The 22,607-nt window shown below is 36.2% G+C and overlaps 1 pseudogene; it reads right to left on the reverse strand.

Moving 5' to 3' along the window:
* Positions 1-650: 650 nt before the first annotated feature.
* Positions 651-22,607, reverse strand: part of LOC133050538 (mediator of RNA polymerase II transcription subunit 6-like) — a 55,954-nt pseudogene continuing 33,997 nt past the window's right edge.

Raw genomic sequence — 22,607 nt, forward strand, 5'->3', positions numbered from 1 at the left:
ACCCACACAGTATTCTTGCCTGGAAAATCCCATGGACCAAGGAGCCTGGTAGGCTATAGTCCATAGGGTCGCAAAGAGTCGGACACCACTGAGCAACTTCACTTTTAATTTATTATCATGTTTTAATTTTGCATCCATTCAAAAAAGTTTCCAGTTTTATGATTTATCTTTGATGCATAAATTATTTCAAGATATGTTTACCATTTCCAAAAATCTAAAGATTTTTCAAATATTTTGTGTTCTTCATATTTAGCTTAGTTTTTTGTACTCAGAAAATCTATTTTCTTTGAGTTCAACTCTTTTAAACAAATAGGAACATGTTTCATATCTTCAAATTTATGGTATATCTTGGTAAATGTTCCATGTATTCTTTTTTTTAATATACAAATATCTTTATTTTGTTTTTAAACATATATAGCAGTAAACATGTGAGACAGGAAGCTGCTTAAGTCCAGAAGGGAAAAGGTTACAAAAGATACATTAAAAATATTTACATTGAAAGCATGAGCATCCTTACATCCTTTCTTAAAGAATAAGCACATTCTACACAAATGATGGTGACAAAGAATTTTAAAGCTCAAGAGCCTGTCACAGTAATGAGGTAAAATGTGGACAAGAGGGGTCTTGCCAGCTTCTCTCCTCTCCAGCACTCACTGAAGCCTCATTCGTTTTCCAGGTGGGCCTTTAGGGCCCACGGTCTGTTGCACATTCTTTGCAGTCTCCTTCTCCTCAGATTTTACAGTCTCTGGTAGAGGTTCTGCCTCTTTCTTTGTCTGATCCACGGGGACAGGCATTTCTCCAGACTTTGGCTGCACAAATTTGGGTGGAAATTTCTGTCTAAGATCTAGGAGTCCACACGCTGTCTCTGGAAAATAGGGCTTGGTTCTTCTTTCCTTTTGACGTTAGGTTCGACTTTATCTTGCTCTTCGTGGTCTTTGAAGTGCCACCAATACCCTTTGGAAGGGTGATATCGACAGTATGACATGGCTTCATCAAAAGCTGACTGAAAGCCACGCACTGCGGTAAGCACTCTAGAGTTTATACCTGACCCCAAGTCTGGTCCTGATAGATCACTCCAGCAATAACATAGTCATCAGCCAGTGGGATAACTCGAGTAGGGGACTGCTGCCGTTGCTTCCGAACGATAAAAAGAATGGGCTCTTGAGCATGTAAAAGGATGTATTCCACTCCAACCATCTGACTCGGATATCCACCGCCGCTATAACTCCGAAAAACGTTTCATGTATTCTTGAAGAAAATATATATGCTGCTATCTTGGGGTGAAGAGTCCTATAAATGTTGATTAAGTCAAAGTGGTCAATAGTGTTCTATTTATTATTGACAAAAGTGCAGAATTTTCATGTATTTCTCCTTGATGTTCTATCAGAGTCTACATTGTATATACTGAAATGATATTATTAGCTGCATAAACATTTGAGATCATTATACTCTATGAATCAATTCCTTATTACTGTGAAATGATTCTTTTTATTCCTTATAAAATTCTTTGTTCTGAAATCTACTTTTCAAATATATAGCCACTCCAATTTTCTTTGATAAATAAAAGCATGGTGTAGCATTCCTTTTTATCTATACTTTTCCTTTAACTCTATCTGCAATTTGTAATTAATTTGTTCTGGTTGACAGCATATAACTGGAGCTTTTACTTCCAATAGATTATTTGTGTCTTTTAATTGGTAGACATATTCAATTTATTTTAAAATGTGTTTATTGGCACAGTTGGATTTAAACTTTTCATATTATTGCTTTCTATTAATCTCATATGCTATTTCATTTTTAATTTTATATCTGTTTTAGACCCAAATTTGATTTTTCCATTTTTTGCCTCTGCCATAGGTTCATTAGCTCTATTATTTTTTTCTTTTTTCAGTGATTTCTTGAACAGTTACAGTGTATAGCTTTAACTCATTGCAATCTACCTTCAAATAGTTTTATGCTATTACATCCATGGTATGATGAATTTAAAATATTTTATTTTTGTTTCTTCCTTCCAGTCATTGTTCTGTGTTACTTGTAGGAGAAACCCTCAAATCCTCAAACAGTCAGTGAAGATCTACTATCTCACGCTAAACTTCCCTGTGAATTTTATTTCCCACTACGATGTTTTACAAAGTCTCTGTTCCTACCAAATATCGATGCATTTATGCGAACTCTTCTGATATTCTCCCCAGTTCCTGTTATTTTTCCCCATGTCTATCAACCATATTTTTAGTTTCCCTTATAAACATCTTTTAAGTTTCATCTACTATCATTTAGCCTTATTAAAATTCTTCAGATATATTCTGATTTCCAAAGACATTAATTTCCTTCTCTGAGCTTTTCTAAAGCTCATTCTTCATAACACTCACAAAGTACTTAATGTATTATAGTTATTACATACATATCCAGGTTCTATAATTTAAAATTGCCTAAACACTTGCAGCTGAAGTTATAGCTAATGATTCTCTGAATTCTTTGCAGTGCCCAGCACAACACGTGTACCTCTATTAGGTGCCAAATCAATGTTTTGAAAAAATTAGCCTTAGATAACACTTTAGTCATAAATATGGCAATTATTCTAAGTTTGGTGATCACAAAGCATGTTAACTAGAATGCAGTCATAAGAAAGAAATCATATCGGTTATTTTAACAGAGAATTTAAGATAAGCAATTATTGACCAAGTATTGAAAATCTGAAAATTTGAAAGGCAACACTAAGGTTTTATATGATGAACAGCTACAGGACACAGCCACAAGCCTTAGTCACTGGGGGAAAATGGAAAAGGTTGGAATTATTAAAATTAAGACACTTGGTGGAGAACTCCTGAGAGCTGAACTTACGTTAAGTAGTAGGTCTTATCAGTGGGGATTGTTGTCTATTAGTTCAAAGAGAGACCTTAGGGGCTAGGGGACAGACCTCTGTGAAGGACATCAGCTGGCAGGTGCTAAATTACTTGAAGGGTCATGAGGCTGGTTCTATTAACAGAAGTATAGTTAAAAGCAGAAAACCCTTCAAACTGTAGTTAATTGCTGCTATAAACAAATTGTTCCTGTTGTAGTGAAGCATTGCTGGAATGACAGTGTTAAGACTGGGAGCAAAAAAAAAAAAAAAAAAACAGAAGAAAGTTGTGATTGAGAAGAAGTATGTCCTCCCTCTTCCTGCTTTTGAGTCTCTTTCCAGATGATCAGGGGCTAAAAGAAAGAAGCTGGAGAAACTGAATGCAGATGGCGGAGTCCGAGCCCCAGCATTACAAAGAGTGAGTTTGAAGCTGACAACTAATAGCTTAGTTACTGGCACAGTCTCACAACTCTCTGGGTCCAAATGCTGACTTCTGTCTACAAACTACACTAAGTGAGGAATGTAAAATGAGCAAAAGAATATCACTTAAAATAGGTGGATGTCTTGAAACATTTAGTGATGTTCCAAAACATCCCTGTTGTTTTGAAATACCAAGATGCACATAGAAAGGACAGATAAGAAAAGTTACTGATTTTCTTAGAAAGCTCTTTGAAAGGGAAAACCAGCTTAATGAAAAATAATAATTTTAGATGCTTATTGAGTGATCTTTGGATTGCCAATGGGTCAATGAAGTGGATTTTGTAATACATTTCTGTTAATTTTTACATTTAAGTGAGTCTCATTTAATTGATAGCATTCTATCAAACTGAAGTCTTTGCTGCTAGAGTATTCTCAACTATGTCCCGCAGTTATCCTTTGGAATAGTTTCTTACACAACTGACCTACCCAAGAGGAACAAGTGTATTATGACAAATCCCTCTGAGACTTGCTCAGAAATCCTCTGAGCAAGGATTTGTCAAAAGAAAAATATATGCACTAGACTGTTGCTTCTCAGAACTGAATTCCTAAGACTTGCCTGTAAGGTCTGGGGAATTGTGAGAGGTACCATCACTAAGTCAGGAAGATTTGCAAACCAAGGAACAGTGTCCTATTATATAAAAATGTACCTTGAGCCTTTTATGTTCTCTGCTTCAGTTCAAGTTTATCAGGGAAATGCCATGTTGTGGCTGAATTAATACTGTTCAAACTGAATTTTGCTTTCAAGAGGAGACGAAAAGCAGAGAATGACAAACATAAATATGATATTTTTCATTAAACCAAATATATGAGTTTCCTTTGAATTATTTCAAATAGAAAAACTTTATTAACAGAAATGTGCTTTGTAGTCTCCAGATCTTTTGCAACCACGCTAGAGGATCCCAAGTGAAAGGTTTTGCACAAAAACATGAGCCTATCATGATTGACACTAATGAAATTCTTAATGCTTAGTAAGAATATGTTTTATAGGAAATTATTCATTCATTCATCAAATATTAACTGAATGCCTACTATTCATGAATCACTGAATCAAGTAATTTAAGGCTTTTCTCTCTAATCTAAAAAGGCAACAATCTATTTATTTCTCATTACATTTGACCTTTCAACTTTAATCTATACTACAAATTGATATCTCCCCAAAACACTAAGAAGTTCAACTAAAATATTAGTTCTATTGAAGCACTAATTCTATTTTTTCTTAAATCTGTAAAGCTCACTTTTATTTCTCTAATTGTCAGCTACACATTTTGCTGTTCACTTGGAATAAAATATTAAGTTTTCTTGCCTGCTGTGCAAACATGGGTAACCTTTTTTTTTTTTTAAGTTCTGGACAATGAGATATAAGGAGAAAAGTTTTGTGACACTTGTGGGTAATCTTAAAGGAAGCTGACTTGTCTGCAAGTGTTGTTTTGCCATTTTACCTTTTATTCTTCTTTTGGCCCCAAATTCAAAGCAGTCATCTTAGACTTTGACATGAACTTAAAGAAACCCATAACTAGAAAAGTTAAATAGATGGGGATAAAATTACCAAGTTGTAATCTTGTACTGACCACACCATTAATTCTGTTCAGTATATTTTTCACCTCACATATTTTAGTTTTCACCTCTCAAGTTCAATTTTAGTCTTTCTAAAAGTATCAATATTGTCATGTTTCGACTTAATTTTTTGAGCATACAGGGTACAGTTATAATAATTGTCTGAATATGTCTTTCTGCTATTTCTAGCTTATGCAAGAGTTCAGGGTGAGTTCTGATGATTGATTTTCCTTTTTAATAATTTGGATATTCCTGTTTCTATACATGTATCAGTTTTTAATTGATGCCATATTTCATGAATTTCCTCTTGTTGAGAGCTGGATCTGTTTATATTCCTTAAAGGATGGTTGAGCTTTGTTCTTAAACTACTGGGAAAAAAGTAATTTTTCCTTTCCCATCTATCTTACTAGGCATTGTTGTTGCTTAGTTGTGAAGTCCTGTGACCCCATGGGCTGTAGCCCACCAGGCTCCTCTGACCATGGGATTTTCCAGGCAAGAACACTGGAGTAGGTTACCACTTCCTACTCCAGGGGATCTTCCCAACCCAGAGATCGAACCCAACTCCGCTGGCAGATTCTTTACCACTGAGGTACCAGGGAAGCCCTTACTAGGCATTTCCACGTTCAAATTTTATTCCATTCAGCTCAGTCAGTCAGTTTAGTTCAGTCATTCATTCCTGTCCAATTCATTGTGACCCCATGGACTGTGGCATGCCAGGCCTCCCTGTCCATCACCAACTGCCAGAGTCTACCCAAACCCATGTCCATTGAGTCGGTGATGCCATCCAGCCATGTCATCCTCTGTCGTCCCCTTCTCCTCCTGCCTTCAATATTTCCCAGCATCAGGGTCTTTTCAAGTGAGTCAGCTCTTCGCATCAGGTGACCAAATTATTAGAGTTTTAGCTTCAACATCAGTCCTTCCAATGAACAGTCAGGACTGATTTCCTTTAGGATGGACTGGTTGGATCTCCTTGCAGTCCAAGACTCTTGGATCTCAAGAGTCTTCTCCAGCACTATGGTTCAAAAGCATTAATTCTTCGTTGCTCAGCTTTCTTTATAGTCCAACTCTCACATCCATAGACGACTACTGGAAAAACCATAGCCTTGACTAGAAGGACCTTTCCTGGCAAAGTAACGTCTCTGCTTTTTAATATGCTGTCTAGGTTGGTCATAACTTTTCTTCCAAGGAGTAAGCGTCTTTCTATTTCATTACTAAAGCAAAACGCTTCTGAGTGTATTAGCCAATGCCCCATGAACTATGATGCTTTTCAGTCTGATTGTGGAGCAGTGTTGGCACCAAAGCCTGCTCTCCTCTAAAGCACTTCTGGCTCTTTCCCTGACTTTGAGTGTTTTCCTCACATGTATGGCATAGGTACCTGAGGGGGGTGCCTAGTGTTCGGCTGCATACGTGAGAGGGACCCTATTCGCTTTTTGTCTGTGTAGCCCTCCCTCCTCTGGTACTTTGTCCTGTTATCTGTCTTTCTGTCTCACTGGATTTTTAACTCTGCTTTTTCAATCTGAGGAATCCACTAGAGTCTACGATTCCTCCTCCTTGTGCTATAAGTCAGCAAGCTGGAACAATAGCAGGGTTCACCTCAATTTTTTTTTTAACTTTTCAATTTTGTTTCGGAGTATAGCGGATTGACAGTGTTGTGATAGCTTCAGGTAGACAGCAGAGGGATTCAACCATAACAAGTGCATTTATCCATTCTGCCCCAGACTCCCCTCCCACCCAGACAGCCCCATAACTTTGAGAAAAGTTCCCTGTGCTCCACGGCAGGTCCTTGTTGGTTGTCCGTTTCACATACCACAGTGCGTACATGTCTATCCCCATTTTTTTTTTCTTGCTTCTCTAGGATCAGGGTCTTTCAGTGGTTCTCATAAAAATCTGATAATTTAGAAAAAAAAAAAAAACATACTGGTATATTCTGCTGTTGTATGTAGGGAAGAACTGGGCTCAAAATACTTGATTTCTCTATTACTTACCAGTGTATTTAAAAAGTGCGTTTCACTATGCTATCTTGTCTTTTACAGAACATACATACTAGAATTGTTTCTGTTCTGTCCTACCTTCATGAACTATCTACTGGAAAATTTCATCTTTGAGTTGGTAAGCTAGGAAGATTTCTTCTGGCTTTGTGTATGCAATGCTAATCAATATGATGATACTGAACACTTACATGCAGGATTTTCAAACTTGTACTCCATAGTCTTTTTATTTATTTTAAATTATGTTTGCTGTAACAGTTGGAAAAATATATTACACTCTCTAAAGCTTGATATAAAAATCTTAAACTATATGGTCCAAAAAATACTAGAGGAAAATAATGCTGAAATATGCCAAGTACTCCTCCAGATCCTTCAGTTCAATCTCTAAAACCTCTCTCAGGCAGATAGACATAATCATTGGTCATTTTGGACCCACATTTCTATGCACCTTTCCAGTTGCTAGTAACTGATCTCAGATAAAAACTCTAGAAAAAAAGGAGATTAAGAGCCAAGCTCAGCATTTTACTTGTTTTCATTTATTTTTAAAAAGTGTTTACAACCACCTGAAAATTGCAGAACCAAGAGAAGGGAAAGACATATTTGAAACACGCGACTTTAATAAATCTAAGTATACGGACAAACAGAACAGGGGCATAGCTCTGCTGCAATTCAAGAAAATTAAAATTGCCGTGCAGGATCTGAGACAATGTACAATTTCTGAAGGTCAGAGAGTACCTGGAACGTGTAAACAGAGAAGAACAAACTTCAGCTTCATTAGTTCTTCATTGAGGATCTTTATTTCTGATCCCCAAAGAAAATGTACTTTTTAATAATTGTAATATTACTGACCTTTCCCCACAGCTTGTTGATTGATTTTATAACCTTTCACTCTGCTGTAGCACTGTGTCTCTTTGGTCTGTGTTCTGGACACCAATATAACTCCATGGGAGGAAAGCACAGAGGTTGAACTATGGAATGAGAATTGTAAAGCATTTGGGCTATTGGGAATGCCCATGCTCCAAAAAATGATTTTTTTTAAAGGAATTAACTATTGACTAAGAAAAAAAAAAAAATCAAGAATATAGATGCAAGAGAATCCTGCATGGAATCCCAGTTACCCAGGTAACCATATCCTGATTTTGGTTTGTAGAGCTCCAGATCTGAATTTGGAAAGGAGAAAGATCTTTTGAAAACATCTATTTGTTTTGAACCGAAAAGAAAATTATCACAGAGCATGTACAATTTGGAAGTCCAGACACAAATCAAGCACAAAACGCAGATTAGCTGAACTGTAGAACAAACATTGTATTAACAATTTAATTATTGCTTGAAGAAAGGACTGATTGAAATAACTGAAAAAAATGTTAAAAAATATATAATAAATGTTAAATAATAAAAATGTTAAATAACAAGTTAGAAGAACTGTTTCAGTCAAGCATTTAGATTGTGGCATCCTTTAATATAAAAGAAGAAACAAAATAAAAGATAAGGAGACACTAATAGATATTTTGAGCTTCCTAGGTGGTTCAGTGGTAAAGAAACAGCCTGCTAAGCAGGAAACATGGGTTTGACCCCTGGGCCAGGAAGATCCCCTGGAGAAGGAAATGGCAATACCCTTTAGTATTCTTGCCTGGGAAATCCACAGACAGAGGAGCCTGGCAAGCTACTGTGCATGGGGTCACAAAGAGTCGAACATGACTTAGCGACTAAATAAAAACAACACAACAACAGTAGATATTTTATTACTTTTAAAATTTTATACTTGCTCTTAGATCTATTTTTCTTGTATTTTCATAACTTACAGAAGTCAATGATCAAATGTGTGCTGTTTTATCAAAATCAGTTTTAATATACAATATAAAATAGACATTATTTTATCTCTAGGATGAAGAGATCCATGCATTGAATAAAATTTCCTTTTGAGCTTAAGTTGCCCTAAAGAGCAGCTCTTTCCCTCACTGATAGCAATTGGGATTGAAGGGACAGGTTATTAGTGGAAGAGAAAGGATGAACAACCAGCTATGAGGTTGTTTTGTGAACACAGTCTCCCTTGGTAATGTCAAAAGTCATCGCATCTTTCAGAATCAAACAATTTTTTTTTTTTTTTTTGAGATGAGGCATTTAAGGGATTCAGAAAAACTTAGTGTATTCACCTGGGGATCTCTTAGAAAATTTATGTTCTTCCTAATCCTGAGTTCTGAGAAAAAATGAATTGAGAAATAAGGAAATAGGAAATTATAACTCTCCTGAGAGAATTAAAGCTTAACTATCAACACAGAAATGTTCGTGCTTTGAAAGAATACACACAGGTCAAGTTGAAGCACAGTAAAAAAAACAAAAAACAAAAAACAGGCTGCAGGAGAAGTGGAAGTTTATGACCAACATTTCTTGAAACCAGGATAAGAACTACTTAGGAAAGGAATGTGTTCATGATGTAATCGGTCCCCCTCAGTCCCTCTCACTTGTAGCCACTGGTATGTTACTGGTGTGTACTGAGACCCTGTCTGCTGCTAACAGCAATGCATTATTTCTTGCAAATAAAATACATATTAGCAAGCTCATACTCAAAGGATACTTCATACTAATCCAAGAAATAGGATTCCAAGAAATAATGAGTTTGGTTGCAAAAGAAACCTTAAATTAACTACCTTGACACACGATCATGTGTAGAGATGTTATCTTTGCTGAAATATATTAATGCTGCTGTGTTTGCATATCATGTAAAAACGACCACTGGCATTCTCCAGTTTTGTATGTTGGCTATATTTGATTCTTCTTTATAACCCATTAGCAGAAGAAATGAAAAGAAAAGATGTGCACATAAAATGGAAATTTGATCTAACATATGAATTAGCAAAAACCAATATCAATATCAAAATCGGCAAGCACACAAAATACTTACCTTAATCATTAAACAAAAACAAACTTTTTTGTTTATATAAAACAATTTATATTCAAATGCCCAAAATAAATGTGTTTTAGATACTTGGTATTTCAACCAATTTTACTGCAAACTGGAAGGCATTTTTCTACATCTAGAATTTTTGTCAAGATCAAAACTAAAGGATATGGCAATCAATGTTTTAGACGTTTTAAAACTTCATTTTGAGCGTGACAAATTTTTGTGATGTTATTTTTCAATTTGTAAAATGACTTCTAGTAGGCATTTTATAATCATCTTCCCATCTATCACAAAATATACTAATCAGATACTGATCATGTGTACATGATATTGAAACTTATAATCTCAACAAAATGTTGATAACAAATCATTCATCTGTTAATACTGTATATTTTAATAGAAAAACTCCAAAACTTTCTATCATAGATTTCTATAACAGAAAAATGATTAATTTTTTATTATTATAATCATTTATTATTATGAAAGATATATGTTATGGGAATTATAACATATATCTTTAATTATAATTTCATTTGGAGACTTCTCAAGAAATCCCTGGAACTTTAATTTCTTATTTTAAAATCCCCCAAATTAATATTTGTTAAGTATTTGCAAACACTAGGAAATCTTAATTTCTTTTTTTTAAACCTCTGACCAGCTTTTATTTCTGCCTCCTGGTTATATTGCCCTAATCTTCATTTGAAGACTTGTTTTCACTCCTCACTCATTCTATTTCATTCTCACATGCCTCAAGCCCCACTCTGTGGCTACAAAGCTGAGATTCTGATCACTCAGAGCTCTTCTCTGGAATTTCCTCAACTTGAGACAGAGCTGCAGCTTTCTCTTTCAACTTTTATGCTGTGCTACTGTACAGTTAGAAGTTCAGAGTGCTGGCAAAGCAAAACTGGAGAGAGAGTCAGCACGATGACAGAAGCTATGACAAGAAAGTGAAAATGCAGAGAGCATGAAGCCAGACACTAAACTCCTGACAGTGCTTGAGATTATGTTCGGCAACGAGACTAACTGCACCTCTCAACTTGTAAGGTATGAAGGAAATGTCTATTCTCTTCTCAAAGAATTAAAGCTTGTTGGAGTCGTTTCTGTAATTCCCAGGCAAAAGGGACCTAACACATTGTCTTAGTCTGTTCCTCGGGTTCCTGTAACAAAGCATCATAGACTGGGAGGCTTAGACAACAGGAACTGATGTTTCACAGTTCTGAGAAGTCCAAATCAAGGTACTGGAAGGTTCAGTTCTTGATGAGGCTTTCTTCCTGGTTGGCACAAACATCTCACAGTATCCTCACTTGGCAGAGAGAAAAATCACTAATGTCTCTTCCTCTTCTTAGAAAGGTGCTAATACCGTCCTGGGAAGCCCCACCCTCGTGATCTCACCTAAATCTAATCACCTCCCAAGGGCCCCACCTCCTAATACCATCACACTGGGAGTTAGGGCTTCAACATGGGAATTTGAAAGGGACACAAGCACTGTTTCCTCAAATATTCAGCATTTCTCTTTCACAGAGATAGCATTTTGCTGACTCAAGACCTCCAGGATTTGTACTTAATAAATAACACTTTTCTAAATTAAACACAGGGGATCCTGACCCAGGGATTAAACCCATGTCTTTTGTGTCTCTTGCATTGGCAGTGGATTCTTTACCTCTGAGCCACCTGGGAAGCTCCACCTTTGGCAAGGCGTTAGCAAATAATTCCTCTCCATTTGGATTTATGGATACACACAAATCCTGCTTGGCCCTTCTCAGTACTCTTGATAATATTTGTAACATAGGAAATGTTACTTTTATCCCATTTTTATTCACAGTTTTAATTAAACAAAACCAATATTGATTTAATTTTCTCCATTAAAAAGGGGGGGAAATGATTTATCTTCAACCACAATACCCAATCTTGTGCTTGTCCAATAATTGAACAGGTAAAGAGATTTAGGATCTCATGCCCCACTTATTTGGGCTTCCCAGGTGGCTCAATGGTTAAAAAAAAAAAAAAAAAATCCACCTGCCAATGCAGGAAATGCAGGTTCCATCTATGGGTCAAGAAGATCCCCTGGAGGAGGAAATACCTACCCACCCCAGTATTCTTGCCTGGAGAATCCCATGGACAGAGGAGCCTGGCAGACTACAGTCCATGGGGTGGCAGAGTTGGACGTGACTGAACATGCATGCACGCCCCACTTATTTGCTGATATTATGATACAGTCTACTGAACTTTCTCCGTCACCTTTTCTTTTTGAATTTAGGTAAAGAAGTGAAGTTAATTAAACTCTGATTCATGACCCATTGTCATCCTTACACCCAGCAAGTACTCTCTTGTTTTATTTATTCCTTTTTATCCACATTTTTCTTTTCTGTTCTCCCAGCAGAGACAAACATTTTAATACGTTTCATGTGTACCTTTTTTACTATATGTGTGTCATATATGACAGTCTTCACAATCAGTTTTCACAATCAGTTTTCTTGGATCTTGCCTACTTGCTCTACCTCGGCCATGGCTGGAACCAGGAACCCATGAGTGTCCATATGCATCCTTCATCTGAAGCTTGGGATTTTTAAATTCTCCCACCACTCCACAACGTGCCACCAGGGTCTGACTTCCTAAAGAGCCAACTACCTTTCTCAACCTTAAATTGAAGTGGAATTATTTCCCTGTGGCAAGGATTTTGACCAATGGAGACAGGAGACGAGATCAACAAATTCCCTCTTTATTCCAACCTTCTGTTGACTTTTCTAAAGCATTATTCTTCCACAGAATCTGTGCAGAAATACCTCACATGGCCAAACATGTGCACAAGACATAGGAGAGACAAGCTGAATCTTTTCGTAGCTCACCATACAGCCGTGGCCACAGCAGTAACGCATCACTCTGCTTTAGCATCTTATTCTTCTCCACCTCACTTCTGTTTTCCCTGAACTTGTACCTTCCAGTAAATAATTAGGACTGACAACTCACTTCTGGCTCTGTTTTGCTAGGTTCTCAAACCAAGATAGTATGAATTATGTATTCTTGCAAACTAAAAATTGCTATTTTGTGCGCATGAAATCTTTATTTACCTAATAGCATTCTGTTTCTTCTTTTTTCTCACCCAACACTTGAATTTTAAGATCTGTCATGCTGCTAAATATACTCTGTTTCTTCTAACAGGTGCTTAGCACCCTTGTTTGCATCCACTGCCCTTTATACATATACTTTTCCTGTGCTGGATGGCCAAGTTCCCTTTTCCAAAAGCTCGGCTCTCTGAATAACACTGTGAGGAACATCCTCACACGTGTCTCTTCATGTATCTATGAAAAATCTCTGTAAGGTTCAGACAGGGGTGGTACACAGTACTGGACGGCCAGTACTGTGTATGTTTACTTCAGTAAAAACTACTAGCATGCTCTCCCACATTGTTTGATGGAGGTAAGAGTCTGCATTCCCACTGGCAGTGTAGAAGGGTTCCAGCAGCCATTCATCACTGCCTGCTCGAGAGCATCAAACTTTTCAGCATAAAGTAATTTTTCACTGTTGGTTTCACTTACATTTTTTTTTTATTGTGAATGAAATTGGATATTTGTAAACATGGTAGCCATTTGGGTTTACTCTTATGTGAATTGCCTCATCACGTATTTTTATATTTTGACCACTTATTCTATTGAGGTGCCTTTCTTCATGTTGATTTATAGAACATTATATTATCTACAACATATACTGTCATCTGTCCATTAACTTTTTTCAAGGCTTCATGTTTTAAACAGATACAATATATATTTAATATTTTTTAATGGCTATTGATGGTGGAATGCCTAATTTCTTTTCATTCCTGAATACTGTGGTATGGATGCCCCAATGTTTGTTTATTAATTCAATCTATTGAAGCACATCCTGGTTGCTTAGAGATTTTTTTCAATTATGCATAAAGTTGCCACGGACTTCCCTGGTGGTCCAGAGGTTAATAATCTGTGCTTCCACTGCAGGGGGCTTGGGTTCAGTCCCAGACTGGGGAACTAAGATCCTACATGCCACACAGTGCAGACAAAAAATTACAGAATACAGTTGCTACAGAGTTTTGTGTGAGCCTACATTTTCAAGTCAATTATGTGAAGATCTAGATGAGTGGTTACTGATTCATAAGGAAAAGCTATGTTTATCTCTGTAAGAAATGGTCAAATGGGCTTCCCTGGTGGCTCAGTGGTAAAGAATGCACCTAGGGATACAGGATCTCTGATATGGGAAGATCCCACATGCCGCTGCGCACCTAAGCCTGTATGCCATAACTACTGCGTCTGTGCTCCAGAGCCCAGGAACTGCAACTATTGAGCCCACATCCCTCAAGTACTGAAGCCTGGGCAGCCCACAGCCTGAGCTCCGCAACAAGAGAAGCCCCTGCAATGAGAAGCTCGCACACCACGCTATGGAGTAGCCCCAGCTCACCACAACTAGATAAAAGCCCACGCAGCAATGAAGACCAGGCACAGCCAAAAGTAAATACATCAACATTTAAAAAAGAAAGTAGACAAATAGAAAGAGTCAAACTGTCTTTCAAAGTAGCTGTACCATTTTTTATTCTCATCAGCAATGAAGAGAGTTCCTACTAATATACATGCACGCCAGCAATTTATAATGGCAGGGGGTTTTTTTAGTACCAAGGTAATAGTTTTTCATTATATTTCATTGTTGCTTTAATTTGTAAAACCCTAAGGACTCAGGGCCGCTTTTCTGGTGGTTCAATGGTAAAGAATTCACCTACCAATGCACAAGATACAGGTTGAATCCCTAGGTCAGGAAGATCCCCTGGAGAAGGAAATGGCAACCCACTCCAGTATTCTTACCTAGGAAATCCCAAGGAAGAGGAACCTGGCAGGCTACGTTCCATGGGGTCACAAAAGAGTGAGACACAACTCACTGACTAAACAACAACAGTGATACAAGATGCTGAACATCTTTTCATGTGCTTGTTTATAATTTGTTTATCTTCTTGGGTGAGCAATCTCTTATGCCCATTTTTAATCTGGATTGTTTATTTTCTTATTGCTGAATTCTAAAAGTTCTTCACATATTTTGGATACAAGCCCTCTATAAGATATGAGGACTCTGCAATTATTTTCACCTTTTCCTTTCCTTTTCATTCATTTAACCTTGTCTTTTACAAAGCAATTTTTTGGTCTACTTTTAATAAGTCCACCTTATCAACTTTTGTTTTCATGATTCATACTTCTGATGTTATATCTAAAAATGTATAACCAGACCTAAGGTCACCTATATTTTCTCCTGTTTTTTCTAGAAATGTTTTAGTTTTGCACTTTATTCATTTATTCATTCATTGCCTATTATGATATTTTTGGTTCTTAATTTTGAGAGATGTAACATTTATAGCATATTCTCCTCCACCATTTGGACTTCATACATTCTTTTGAGTTAGTCTTCAACCTTTATTTATGTATTTTTAAGTATAATTTTATAGAGAACATACTACCACATTTTCAAGTTTAACCTGAGAAGTAGTGCTTTTAAGTGATTCCACTTATGCAATATTAAAATTTATTTCTGCCATTATTTTTTCATGTTTTCTGTATAATTTTTTTCTTTATCTCCATTGTCAAATTAAGTTTCCTTGTCCTGGTTAAAAAGTTACACATTTTGTTTTGAAAATCTTTATTGAAATGTAATTCACACACCATATAATTCACCCATTTAAAGACATTCTCTCTTTATCTATAGCATGGTGGCCCTCGACCAAGGGCCCATGAACTAAGTAATTAATTTTTAAAGTTATGTAAAGTTCCTTTGAGTTTGAACAGTTCTGAATTCTTATTTATAAATAGCATCCAATATCTGTCTTTACCTAGTGTAAAAGAACTGATCAGTTTCTTTGCTAATAAGTCAAGAACTTATTTAAAAACAAAACAAAACAAAACTTACCTCCTGCTTGAATGACTGATATTTAGAAAGACTCCATTTTTCAGAAGAAATTCTCCTCCTCTTAGGAGCAGTGATTTAACCTATAGCCAAAAACAGACAAACATGTCAGAATAAAGATGTCAATTACCATATAAGACATACAAAAGATCAATTTCTTATTCAACCAACACAGTGTTGAGTGTAGGAGAAGGAAAAGAACATGAAATTTGACCTGGGAATTCTAGGTGCAGTTATATCCAATATATATTGAATTGCTAAACTCAGAAACTAACAATAGTTGCATCAATCTACTCTGGTTATTTCAAAATGACATTAACACAAGTAAATATCATCAGAAAGCAAACACATATCCAAGCAGGTGTTCTTTACTTTTGGAAATTAAAACCCACTCCAGTACCCCCTTGCCTGGAGAATTTTATGAACAGAGGAGTCAGGCAGGCTACAATCCATGGGATCCCAAACAGTCAAACACAACTGTGCGACTAACTTTCACCTTTCACTTCCATAAAATCAATAAATGTTCAGTATGAAAAAACAGAATATTTACAAGTTTATACAACAGAACATTCCATTTCTAGCTCTAATGATACAGTAGCATCTTTATTTTCAGTAATCTTAAATAATCTGTAAATGAAATCAAAATAATATATGAAAGTTTACCTTATTTACATGCTTATAATTTTATTATAAGCATCTTTTAATGTCATTAAAACCAGTAACCTATTACTATGGATCATACCACATCCAATTCTACTGTTGGATACAAATTATTTTCTTACCCCTAAGTTAATATTGACATTTTTGTTTATAATTATTCAAAATGTTATATAATTCTTCAATTTCTTTATTCATACTCTTCTTTAAACTGTTTTTTCTTAAGATGTATTTCTAAACTTAAAATCTTTTGATCATTGAACATTAATATTTTATATTACTTAAAATGGATTGTCAAATGTTTTTCCAAAAATATCTACTAATTTACACTTTCATCAGCAGAATAATGTAGTGTTTTTCATGCTGTGCTTTCACCAATATAGTTTTTAAACTTTGCTAATTAGAAAGGTGACAAGCAATAACTTTGCAGTTATAATATTTATTATTCTGATTTATAGTAAATCTGAATATCTAGATATTTCTTCTTTTCTGAAAATTCAGAAATTTCATAATGGTTAATCTATTTCTTGGCTTATCTCTTTCCAATTGTTTTTCATGTTCAGTTTGACTCCCTAAATATTAAGAATTAAAAATTTTCTTATCTGAAGTAAATATTTCTTTATATTTTCTTGGTGGCTTTTTAGCATTTTGTGCCAGCAATTTAAACATTTTTATGTAATCAAAATAATTCTTTTTTTTGAGATTATTTTTCCCTTCATTTTCATTGTAATATGTGCATAATGTAGAAATGGGAAAAAGCTTTTCTCAACCCCTTAGGGTCTTTGGCTGCATCTGAAAGTCAAGTGACAAAGACAGACTAAGGGAAAAGCGTACAAATTTTGTTAACTTTTTACATGCACATGGGGGCCTTCTCAAGAGAATGAAAAGGTCACCAGAATGGGAATCTTTTATAGCATTTAGATGAAGAAGCAATACATTTGTGAAGAATTAACGAGACAAAAGAGTTTGGGAGAGGGTAGTAAATGGTGAAGGAATAAATTAGGAAGATACGGATTAGTTTAACAAGGTTTATTTGTAAAGCTTTCTCAGCCCTAAATTTCCAGTTTCTGGTAATAAGAATGACTTTTTTCCTTCTAGTACTGGACAGGTAAATTGCGCATGAAAGATAGATGACCATTTCAGGGAAGAAGGGTGAGAAAGGTGGGGAGGTCAGCATGACCTTTCTGCTTCTGCTGTTTCTCAGATTCCTTCAGCTTACGATATTCAGTTTGCCAAGGAAAAACATTTTGCAGTAGTATGTTCTGAACTCCTTCATATAACAAACAATGCAAAATGTATGAAGACAAAACAAATTATTTACTACTATTTACCCACTCCCCTAACAACCTCTTTTTCTTTCCATGAATTTCTTTTTACTGATAGAATACATACACACCTATACACACATCTGAGAGCATTAGGGTTTACTTGTGGAATTTAAACAAATTGAATATACTATACACATAACCACATTGTTCCCTGGTGGCTCATATGGTAAAGAATCTGCCTGCAAAGCAGAAGACCTGGTTTGATCTCTGGGTCAGGAAGATTCCTTGGAGAAGGGAAGGGCTACCCACTCCAGTCTTCTTACCTGGAGAATTCCAAGGACAGAGGAGCCTGGCAAGTTACAGTCCACGGGGTCACAAGGAGTCAGGACTAACACTTTCACTTCACATAATTACTGAATAAAAGAAATCCATGTTTCTTCTTAATGTAGTTCTTATTTCTCTATTTTCATGTTTGCTTGTCTTCCTTCTAGTCTCTTTCTCTTCTTTTCCAGCATCACCTAAAACCCTATCTCAAATGATTTCTAAAAAAACACATCTTCCATATTTTTCTTCTCACTCATAAACATGTGTCACTGTGGTTTTAAACAGAATGCTGATCATATATAATGGCAAGTCACTCAAGTCCACAGTCATATTTCTACTATATTCTATTAAAATTATGGCATACTATTAAATAATAAGCTACTTCACTCACAATGAAAATATATATTCACTTTTCCCCAGTGTGTAATCACTGTCAACGTGTTGAAACAAAGACCTCCTTCATAAACAGGAGGTTTTACGTATATGTGAGATATTTTAAAGGTGATATGTCTGAGTCAAATGATAATTTACTTTTGTTTTTATTTTTTAACTTCTTTGGTTGTGCCAGGTCTTACTTGTAGCATGTGGAAATTTTAGCTGTGATATGTGGGATCTAGTTCCCTGACCAGGGATCGAATCTGGGCCCCCTGCACTCGAAGTGCAGAGTCTTAACTCCATGAACAACCAGAGAAGGCCCTAATTCTGTTCATAAACAGATATCTCTTGGTAAGTTTCCAGTTAGCCTTTAAAATTTCCCTTTATTGACGTCAGCAATAGTTCTCCCCCTTTCTTATCCAGTTTAATGGTTACACACTAGCATATTCTTATGACTTGTTCTTGCATTTTTCTATCTGAGAATATGAACAACTTTAATAAATCTGTCAGCTTTTAAAATATCCCTTTCCTTGAATTACTCATTTTTCTATTAGAGCATTTTGTCCCCTATTAAAATGAAAACCATTAATTATATATATTATATTGTATTAGATTACATATATTAACATTTTACGAACAATGAGCTTTACAAACATCATTTCCCTAAATATTTATTTGTTGGCTTTGTTTCAAAGTGGCTACTTCTGTATAGAAATTTGTGTTTGTTTTTAATTTTTATATGATCAAGTGTGTCAATATTTTTTAACAGCTGCTGGAATTTTGGTCTTGTTTCTCCCAAGGTCATAGATATTAAATGCAGTGTCAGAGTTCTTTACTTCAAGAATTTTTAAAACATTTCAATCTTTACTATGTCTGGATTTAATTTCTGGAGTAGGTTTGATAACAGTCCAGCTATCATTTTCTCTTGATGAAAATCTGCTGCGCCAGTATTCAGTTCAGTTCACTTCAGTCACTCAGTCGTGTCTGACTCTTTGCGACCCCATGAACCGCAGCACACCAGGCCTCCCTGTCCATCACCAACTCCTGGAGTTTACCCAAACTCATGCCAACTGAGTCGGTGATGCCATCCAACTATCTCACCCTCTGTCGTCCCCTTCTCCTCATGCCCTCAATCTTTCCCAGCATCAGGGTCTTTGCAAATGAGTAAGCTCTTCACATCAGGTGGCCAAAGTATTGGAGTTTCAGCTTCAGCATCAGTCCTTCCAATGAACACCCAGGACGGATCTCCTTTAGGATGGACTTGTTGGATCTCCTTGCAGTCCAAGGGACTCTCAAGAGTCTTCTCCAACACCACAGTTCAAAAGCATCAATTTTTCAGTGCTCAGCTTTCTTCACAGTCCAACTCTCACATCCATACATGACTACTGGAAAAACCATAGCCTTGACTAGATGGACCTTTGTTGACAAAGTAATGTCTCTGCTTTTTAATATGCTGTCTAGGTTGGTCATCACTTTTCTTCCAAGGAGTAAGTGTCTTTTAATTTCATATCTGCAATCACCATCTGCAGTAATTTTGGAGCCCAAAATAATAAAGTCAGCCACTGTTTCCACTGTTTCCCCATCTATTTCCCATGAAGTGATGGGACCGGATGCCATGATCTTAGTTTTCTGAATGTTGAGCTTTAAGCCAACTTTTTCACTCTCCTCTTTCACTTTCACCAAGAGGCTCTTTAGTTCCTCTTCACTTTCTGCCATAAGGGTGGTGTCATCTGCATATCTGAGGTTATTGATATTTCTCCCAGCAATCTTGATTCCAGCTTGTGCTTCCTCCAGCCCAGCATTTCTTATGATGTACTCTGCATATAAGTTAATTAAGCAGGGTGACAGTATACAGCCTTGACGTACTCCTTTTCCTATTTGGAACCAGTCTGTTGTTCATGTCCAGTTCTAACTGTTGCTTCCTGACCTGCATATAGGTTTCTCAAGAGGCAGGTCAGGTGGTCTGGTATTCCCATCTCTTTCAGAATTTTCCACAGTTTTTTGTGATCCACACAGACAAAGGCTTTGGCATAGTCAATAAAGCAGAAATAGACATTTTTCTGGAACTCTTTTGCTTTTTCGATGATCCAACAGATGTTGGCAATTTGATCTCTTGTTCCTCTGCCTTTTCTAAAACCAGCTTGAACATCTGGAAGTTCATGGTTCAGGTATTGCTGAAGCCTAGCTTGGAGAATTTTGAGCATTACTTTACTAGCGTGTGAGATGAGTGCGCCAGTACTATTTGTGAATTAATTTGCCTTTTGTCTCTGAATCCAATTAGGATCTGAGTTATATATTAATTTTTCATATATTCTGGGTCTATTTTACATTCATGTACTTTGAAAAATACCTGAGTCATAGTCATAATTATTTTGTAATTATTTAATGGCAAGTACTTTATAATACTTTCTACCACCTGATAAGGCATGTAAACTACTTTTTCATAATACTATTTGTTGTTCTTGGTAATTTATTCTTACATAAGATTTAATATCATCTTATCTAATTCACCTAATTCAGTGTATATTCTAATTACTATATTAGTTTCCTGGGGCTGCCATAGTAAATTACACACTTGGTGGCTAAAAGCAACAGGAATTTATTATCTCACACTGCTGGAGTCTGGACATCCTAAATCAAGTTGTCAGCAAGACTGCTCCCTTTTGGAAACTCTGAGGAAGAATCCATTTGGTGTATCCATCCTAAGTCCTGTTGCCTAATAAAGGTAGTACTGTAATAAAACTCAAAGAATAAAATGTTGTTGTTATTTAGTCGCCAAATTGTCTCTGATTCTTTTGCGACCCCATGGACTATAGCCTGCCAGGCTCCTCTGTCCATGTGATTTCCCAGGCAAGAATACTGGAGTGGGTTGCCATTTTCTTCTCCAGGGGATCTTCCCAACCCAGGGATCAAAGCTGTGCTTCTTGGATTGCAAGTGGACTCTTTACAACTGAGCCAATGGGGAAGTTCAAAGAGTAAAATGTGTCAACAAATGTATTACTAATATAAATAAGTAATTATGCAAGTAAATAGAGGAGAAGGAACAAATCTTCTTTTCATATTATTTCCCAATAATAAACGCAAAAATAATGAGAGAAGTTGAAGATCACAATTAGAACACCAGTTAAAAGTATTTCAGCTAATACCCACCAATGAATGCTAAAATCACTGGGTAAAAGTAACAAAGCAACATTTGCCCAGTCCCAGAGTAACTCCCCCAAATTGCTTATTAATTATTGTGGCAATTGAATCAGACAGCTACAAATTCACTGCTACTCTTTCTTCCTGAAAGGGGAGCTTAATTGCTCTCCCTTTGAATGTATACTGTGTTTAATTATGCATTTTTAACAACCAGAATATGGAATGGGGGATAAAAGTAACTACAGTGCAGAAACCAGGCAAACACTATCTTAACAAACATTAACATTATCAATGATAAGTCATGTGGCTGTCATGAACTTCCTGATATGATGTAAGGAGAATGGCATTTCATCTTTGTGGTATTCTTCCTAAAAGCCATTAAGTCCACTTTAATCATGAAAGAACATCAAACAAATCCAAATTGATGGACATTCTACAAAATTATTGACCAGTACTTCTTGAGGGCATCGTATCATAGATAACCAGGAAAGACTGAGAAAATGGTGTCAGATTGGAGGTAACTAGGGATACATGAGACATGACAGCTAAAATGCAACATGGTGCCTGCCTTGGATCCTGGAACAGGAATAGGGCTAAGGATGGGAAAATGCTAAAATCTGAATAAAGTCTCTAGTTTGGAGTGTTGTGGTAATGTTAATCACCTCCTTTGCAGAACCTAGTTCCAAAAACAGTCAGAAGGGAAGTTAGGTTTTCAACATACAAATGTTGGGGCACACAATTTAGTCTGCCACACTAAGCATTTACTTTCCAAAAGCTTGAATCATAAATCATCAAATGTAAGAAACAGAAAGAATTCTGCATCAGTTGTTCCACACTCAGCTATGGATAAGAACTTTTCAGAAGCTTTAAAAAAATTAACGAACTCTGGATCTCACTCTTGGAGGCAATGAATCAAAATCTTCAATGACTTCAGAGGATATCAAATTCAATTTTCACGTTGTCCAGATAAGAAATCTAAGGTTCAAGTTTTTGAAGTGACTGTCCCAAAGGCTGCTGATGCCACAGTAAGCAGGAGAACTCACATTTCCCAATACTTAGTTCAAGGAGGGTTCACTTCAGCCACATTGTCATTCTTAGTCCAACTCATGAGGATGGAATGAGAGTTGAGATGATATGTAAATTAAGCAATTAGAAGCAAAAAACAG

Source organism: Dama dama, chromosome 32, assembly GCF_033118175.1.
Source record: "Dama dama isolate Ldn47 chromosome 32, ASM3311817v1, whole genome shotgun sequence".
Taxonomy (NCBI): domain Eukaryota; kingdom Metazoa; phylum Chordata; class Mammalia; order Artiodactyla; family Cervidae; genus Dama; species Dama dama.